We start from the raw sequence: 8,600 nt of genomic DNA on the forward strand, positions 1-8,600 counted from the left end.
TCGTTATCATGGAATTTATATATATATATATATATATATATAGCCTATATATCTCATAATTTTCGTTTGAAAAATATAAATATTTTCTTTCTATATTTATTTTCCTATTAAAAATATAGAAGTTAATTTTACGAGTAGGTCTAAATCTTGGAAAAAGTTTATATTTAGGCCCTATATTAACAAAATATAGAGAAATGTAAGCAAAGTGATTGTATTTGTTTATTAAAGTTTGTAAATCATACAGTCGAACTTCCAATTAAGGCCACCTCTAAACAGCGGCCATTTTCTCAGGATCTTTTCTTTAAGTATTTACACAAAATAACTTCCAAACAACGGCCATTTTTATGTTGTCGTCAGTGGTCGTTATTTAGAGGTTTGACTGTATTTTAAAAATATATAGACTATATATAAATGCGTATACATAGCTTTAAATCATATACTGTAGAATAATTAATTTTAAAATATTATCAGAATGGTTTATCAGGAGTTCAATACTTAAATCAACTCTAAAATTGCCAGTAAAAATTTAAAAATATGTATATTGTAAAATTAAAAGTATATTATTTTAAATTCTTTTTATCACTTTATATGATACAAGAAATAAGTTTTGAGTAATTAAACCCCCCTCATTCAACCCAAAAAATGTCTTTTAAGTCTTTATATATAACTTTAGATCTTTCATTAGTTAGAATGATCAATTTAGTGATTTATTTTATACAAATTTTTATTCTTAAAATAAATAAAGATGTAACAAATGATATTTTAATCATACAAAATAACAAGTATAAGTTACTAAAGAGCAATTAAAACGTTTCATTTTATAGTTAAAAAATCTAAAATTTAATCAAATATAGTTTAATTTATACGATATTATTTAAAATAATTTATATATTTATCAATTTTCTCAAATATTTATTAAATATTATTCTTACAGAATGGATATATAGGCGTGTTTCTTAAGTGCTTGGATTGCACTCTTACATAGGTTATATATATCACAGTTTTAGACATTTGAAGAGGCTTTGGAGAGTTAAATTCTACTAAATATAAGTGGAAAAAAAATCTTATAAAAATATGTGAAATTTTATATTTTTTGATTAACATTTATCTTAAATTATTATGCTTTTAGCTATAGTGATTATTCATCATAACAACATTGAGAAATTTCTCTCTAAACCAGCGATTCCCAACCTGTGGTACGCGTACCCCTAGGGGTACGCGATAGATTGTTTAGGGGTACAGAAAAACGTTAGTTAATATAACCGAAAAATAATATATTATGTATCACAAACTAATAGAATTAAAAATTATTAGGTAAAAAATGTTCCTTGCAACAATCATGGGCGTAGCCAGAGATTTGTTATGGGGGGGCCTAGTGGAGGCCAACCTGACACAAAATTGAATTATTTGAAATTATTGTTCATTATTGGGCACAGAGCAAGCCGTTCACCCTTTTTTAGTATTCAAAACTTTTATTTTAGCTTTAGGTTTTTACAAATCGGCTCAAAACTTTTTCGGCTGTGATTTCCTGGGGGGGCACCAGGTTCTCTGGGAGGGGCCGTGCCCCCAGGCTCTCCCCTAGCTACGCCCATGGCAACAATCACAACTTTATTATGCATTTTTTCATTTAGTTTTTTTTTTCTTTAATTTAATTAAAGTTACAATATGTAAAATTAACATTACGGGTACTCACTAAATTTCTTAAATGAGGGGTACAATCTAGAGATAGGACATGTCACGGGGTACGCTAATGACAAAAGGTTGGGAACCACTGCTCTAAACCATTCTTCAATTTTTATAAAATGAAGAACAGTAATAAAATTCTTTATAAAGTGCTTTTGTAAGGGCTTATATAAGGTTTATATACTATATACTATTTACTTCGTATAGGCCTTATATAGGTCTAAATAAAACATATATTTCAATGCTATTTATAGAAAAATCGTTATACGAATATTTTAAACACAGCATAATATATAGGGGAGATCGGGGCAAGATCGGCATGTTAAGCTTTACTTAAATTTTGTGTAATAAATACTGCTGTAAACTGAAAAAAACCTTTTGCATATTGTCTATTGGAATGTTACCTTGCTATACATCTGGTTAAAATCAGTTTGGACATAAAAATAATTAAAATAATTACAACTTTACAAGAAGAGAGAAATTGACGAAGTTGCCCCGGGTATAGGGGCAAGATCGGCAACTTCTCTCTTTTTGTAAAGTTGTAATTATTTTAATTATTTTTATTAAAGTTGCCCCTGGTATAGGGGCAACAGTAATGGGGCAAGATAGGCACGTATATAAAATTATGTTATTAACAATGTATAAGTTGGAATTCACTATTAAAACAAAGAAATACAAATCCAACACCCATTTAATATTATTACAACGAAATGCAAGTTCAAAGACATATATACATGAATAACAAATGCAAACATGTTTTCATTTATCATCTGTTTGATTTTTATCCTTTGCTTCTAATGTGGCTTTATGTTGCCGATCTTACCCCGCTAGTCATGATTTCGAAACATTAAGTACAACCCTGAGAACAGAATGCCAAGCCACGATCTGGCCACGTGAATAAGTTGAAGTTACATCCTTCTAACAGGAAAAGTAACTTTCGTTATCATGGAATTATAACAAAACCTGCCAATTCAATATAAATGGAAAAAAAATATTATATGGAATTGAACGAAAATGAAAATTTGCTTGATAATTCAACTACGCTTGTTGGAGAACAATAAAAACACTACACTCAACAAGCCACCAATAAAACTCAACTGCCTAACCTATAACCAAAGTTTTTTTTTAATTTGTTTTTTAAAAAAAGCGCTTGACAAACTTGCCCCGCATGCCGAAGTTGCCCCGATCTCCCCTATATATTTTTTTCTTTATAAAATAATTACTAATGAATTAATATTTTAACAAGTTTATATTTTATTTTATAGAAAAAGAAAATGTGAGTCTAAGCTTGCCTTTTATTTTTCTTCTGGGAATATACATTTTTAACTGTTGTACTTGTAGAGATTTCACACTGCAAAGAATTATTAAAATGGCTCCCATTACTGTACTTCGGTACAAAAAATTACAGGCAATTTTTGTTATCGCAAATTTTTATAGACCCATCGAATTGGGGGGTTGTTCATCTAAAATACCAAATAGTCATTTCTATGTGGTCACCGGAATTGTCATCTCATTATCAAATTTCTAACCACTTTAAAAATTTTCTTAACCTATAAGTGGATCTAATAAATATATAAAAATTGGAAAATGTTACTGTTAAAATTTTTATCTGTATCAAGAAAATGTGGAAAAATAAATTATTATTTTTTTCTTATTTGCGTGTTGTGATGATAATTTATTTATGTCTTATGCAAAATTAGACTATGCCTATAATATAACCTAATTTTTAAACATATTTATAATGCTACGAGAGCAATCTGAGGGTCAGAAAGTCACTGCACTTCCTTATAACGAATAAAGAAGCGCAATATCCTGTAACTAAAGGTATAAACACACAAAAAACTGGCTCCCATTATATCAATAGACTTGTATAAGGAATAATTTAATTAATTGTAAATTGTAATCTTTTTTCTATTGTACACGTTTATCATATTCTAAGTTTTTAACAGCAGATATATATTTGTTAAATATTTAGTTTCCTTTAGATGGGCTTTACTCTTGTCAGAAATAGTGATATGCAATGCAGAAAAGACTGTTCAGCAGTCAGGTACTGTACGTAAGCTATTTACGAGCCCCGGGGCAAGTAATTTTAACCATATTGAATAAAAAAATATATTTCAGAGTTATTGTAGGATTAATGCGTTTTTTCTACCAGAAAGACGTTAATCTATTCTAAATATTAATTCTTAAAAGACAGAAATAATTTAATTGCTTACTGGACTTTTGATAGGAAGTGCCTTCAAGACGTCAAATTATTTTCTCAAATGCTCATCCACCCAAATCTAGTTAACACAAAGACTTAACACTGCACACAACAAGCTGACAAGCTTTAATGATGGATGAATAACCAGTACCAACCTATTTACTTCTGTTTACTTCCCATAATTCATCCAAGTCTGCCCTGCACTTCTTATTTAGCCAACTAAATTGTCTGCTTGATCAACGCAGATAAGGTCTAGTCTTAGACAACAATAGATGACGTTTGGTCTTCCATCCGGAACAAAGGTGATGCCCACAGGAACCTTGCACCACTTTTTCTTTCCCACCTTTCTCTGTCTTCTTCTTTTTCTTCTTTTTTTTTAAACTTGCAGATCATGATTGATTCCACTTCTAGCTCGGCTGCTAAACGAACGGGAAAGACTGTCTTTGATCAAACCCCAACATGCCCCCGAGGAGCTAGCGATAGGGGCTTATTTATGGTCATTCGTGTCAGGGGTCAGAAGTCATAGCAGTAAACACAGTTTTCTTCATTACTGAAGATGAGTGTGGGGCAAAGGAATAGGGGGAAGTAGAGTATGAGTATCCTTATCCACTTTTCAAAAACTTTTCAAACTATTCTATTGGTTCGATTTTTGCACAGCTTCGGTTAAGGGTGGTCGGATTATGATAAGAACTTGAAGAACTTTGTCCGGCTTTGTCGTTTGTTTAACCCATTACACTAGTAGGGGTCAATGCTATAAATCATCACTTTAGCTTTACTATCTCGCATTCCTAGTGGAAGAAAACCTCTAAATGGATTGAATAAAAAGAGAAGACGTGAAACTCGAACCTAGAGTAATAGCAGTTAAACTGATAAAAGGTTTCTTTTAAAATACTTCAAATTAAAATCAACACATGTTATTAATTCTTGTATCAATTTTTACTACCATTTTTTATCAAGTTACATATATACATGTCAACTTTTAATGTGTTAATGCATAACTTTTCACCGATATATTTAAGAAAATTTAAACAAATTTTATACCATTTAATTGATTTTTAGAGTAATTCAAAAATTTCTCGATGTGAATTTTATATTTTAAATTAAATTAGCATCCGATTTAAACCGTTCTTCGTTGCTTTTGTAGCTGTTTAGTGCGTCCTACCAAAGATAATGAACTTTAATGTTATTCATTCGTCGATGCAATATTTGGTTGTACAAATCATTAAAATTCTATAATGTTACTGTATAAATTCCATAAAAAGGTCTTTAGGGTTTGTTGCGTGTCTATAAAATTAAGCATGAACAGGCTAGTTTTTATCATTTATTTACTTTGTCCCACTTATTACATATGATATTCTGTATTATTCTTATCTGACATGACTTGTTCTACCTTTTTGCAGCGATTCGACTCAAAATAACTTTTGCGTATTTGCAGCTAACTCGTCAATGGAATAGTGTAATGACGTTAACTTATAGCTTTAATTTTGTAGAGTACTATTCAAGATGGCGTCGACCTTGATGCCTTCTACTGATATCGCTGCAAAGATATGAGGTGTGTGAATTGCTGCTTAGATGAAAGCTCTTTTCCAAACACTGGATATTATGTAAACAACACTTTTTTCCCTCTGGTCGCTTTGAGATATACCACACACACTATTTGACATCTGTCTCTTGTAAAGTCTATGCCTATCACATACCGTAGATATCCCCCTGAATGACAAAAACATGTAAACCGAAGCGAAATTTGTACAACAGATGTTTACTAACGAAATCGAAAAATTCATAAACTGTAACGCTTAGAAAATATCAATTTTTTTTCTAAGTTTTTAATAGAATAAATTCACTATTTCACCCCGATAAAAATCGACTGAGTGAGCAAACCACTATGTACAGGGATTGCTTACATGTGCTGCGGATATCTGATACATGCATAGATCTCCCCCTTTTCAACCGCAATGGTGTATAAGGTCAAGGAGGGGGGACGAGAGACCCAACCTACGGCTCACTCCGTGCACCACCTGGTTGGTAGCTCCCTCTGCACAAGCCTATGTTTGCAAACAGGCCGTGAAATAGACTGGAAAACTTTCTATGTCTTCATAAAAACGTTTCGATCATTTCTTTTCTACTTACTTAAGCACCCCTTATGCAATCTAGTTAAAGAGAATTCGACAGTATGACTTATGGTTTTTAATTATTTGGTTAGTGAACTTCAATTTGGCTGTGTCTCAACGAACCGTGTATATGGTGAGCTTTACGTCATCCGTAACTGAATGTTTCTGGCACAGTTTTCTATGGAAAATTATGGGAAAAAAACAACAACGAGAAGCATTTAAATCGTTTTGTGTGGTTGAGTAAATACCTTATGGCATAGGCAATAGATCACTGTCTAACTTGGACTTAGACGCATTCTTTTGCTTAATTTAAATAAGTTATTCGAGTAATTTTTTGATATAATTAAATTAATTTTATGCTTTAAGATCTCCGGCACGGTTATATTATTTTTTTAAAGAAAGTATTTATCAATCTAAATTCATAAATCAACTCTATCAATAGTTAGAGATCAATTAGAATATCAAGCAACAGAGCGGTAAAAAAATCAACTGACAACTCTATTTTCTATTAAGTAAACAAACCAATCTGTCAGAAAAGAAATGAGAAACAAGAATTTCTTCAACATAACATCATAAGAGGTGAAAAGTTCTTTTTTTTCCTCTCCCCTTATTCCTATTACACGTCAAAGTTCTTTCCATAATAACAACGTCTTCTTCTTGGTCACTCAGGTGTTGTCTTAACTAATTGTTTGTCCAAGTGGCCCGAGGCAGAGCCACAAAAAACATGGCCGTCATTGTCCGTATTGACAACACCATTCCCTAGAGGCCAAGTACAAAGTTAGTGATAATTTGATTATATTCATTAATACAAGTCCACTTCTACTATGGTGCCAGACTAGCATTCTCATCACTAAGATGGTCAAGGATAGCTTCAAAAGATGATAAATGTATTAAAACTGTTACGTTTGACCTACAGAAAAAAGGGGGATAATAATTAAGTTAAAGTCGGGATTCGAAACCGCGTACAGAAGGTCAAAAGTAAAGAAATTAAATAAAAAACCTTCTTAAAGATCAATCTAGGATCCTCGAATGAACATTCGATTTCTATTGGAATCTAAGATTTATAAATTCCATGTTTCCAGCTGCAGTATAGTGTCACTTTTCCGTTCGATAGAGCGGTTGGAATTCTCCGTTCTCACATCCGTGAAAATCACATTAAGTCGCCAAAACGTGTCATATTCAAGTTACCAACATTCGGGTGATAGGCGCTGTGGATCCGTCACTCTCACCCTCTTAGCAATTCACGTCATCTTCAAGGTGGTGGTGTAACTTCTGTGGAACTATGATAAACCAGTTCCATCGGTTTGGAAGGCAAAGCAGCTGCGACAAAAAAGGAAAAAATAAGGCGGAGGCTGACATCATACATTCAGGTTACTTATGATGAATTACTGAAAATACAGAATTTGATTCTGCTGTTATTAGGCGTAATTATTATTTCGAAGTGCAATAGCATGACATCCTTACCCATCTATCTTTATTAAGGAGTGAGATCCATTAGAGCGAGCGCCGGGGAGGGAAGAACTAAAGAAAAACTTGGTTGAGTTAAGGTTAATTCTAAGCCAGTCAGATGACAACCGGGAAGTTTCAGTTGCAAATATCTCTTCCTGGCTTCTAATATTACCATCACTAGGATCAAAACTTTTAAATTATACATCGCCTGATATTTTAGCTTGTCGCAGTTTTATTTTGCATTGTTTTCTCTTCTTTTAAATATTCTTATATTAAGATTTTTCATCTACTTTAAATTCTTTTTGTGTAGGCTATATATATAGCCTATATAACAAATTAGCATCTTAGTTTTACAGATGTAAACCTCCACAAAAGATGTGGTTCCTCTCCAATTCAATTTATTCAGACACGCATATTAAACGAGTTAGATCTTTAAATTTTCTATAAAATTTTCTATAATCGAGATTTCGGCTTTTTATTTATTTATTTTTAAAATTTAATTACGTTTAAAAGTCATGTTTTCCTGTTACTTACGTTCATATTAAAGTACTTATAACTTTTTTATAGGCTTAAATTACCTATAAATGTAAATTATTTATTTTATTTTATTTTATTTTTTTTACATTTTACGAGTAAAAAGTCTTACGGTTCAAGTTCATAAAACTGATTATAATATGCATTTTCTTGCACTCGTAATTATTTACAGGTAAACTCTGATCGTAATTTATATTCGTATTGAGTACTTTATATATATTTTAATATTCTTATACTGTAAAAGGAAAGAAATAAACGGAAAGGTCTTGTTTTACATTCTTTAAATTTATTTTGTGTAAGATCATGATTATGTTTTTTTTATGTTATAAATTTGTTTACGAATAAAATTTTAACATGTTATCCTATGTAAACATCTCTTCAATTTATGTGTAAAGATAGATTTTTCTATTTTATTTGTCATGAAAAAATCATTAAATTTATATAAAATCTCATCGAATTTTACATTTTTTAAAGCCTAAAAAGTTAATATTTTTAGCTTAAAATTAATTTATAAATAAGAAAGTTGATTATAATGTAGCTTAAGAAATTTATATTGAATCCGAACATACTTTTTTTTTCATGATTTAAGTCTGTTTTCACATTAAAAAAATCCTTAACAT

Source organism: Centruroides sculpturatus, unplaced genomic scaffold, assembly GCF_000671375.1.
Source record: "Centruroides sculpturatus isolate CEXI.00-Female unplaced genomic scaffold, Cexi_2.0 scaffold83, whole genome shotgun sequence".
NCBI lineage: Eukaryota > Metazoa > Arthropoda > Arachnida > Scorpiones > Buthidae > Centruroides > Centruroides sculpturatus.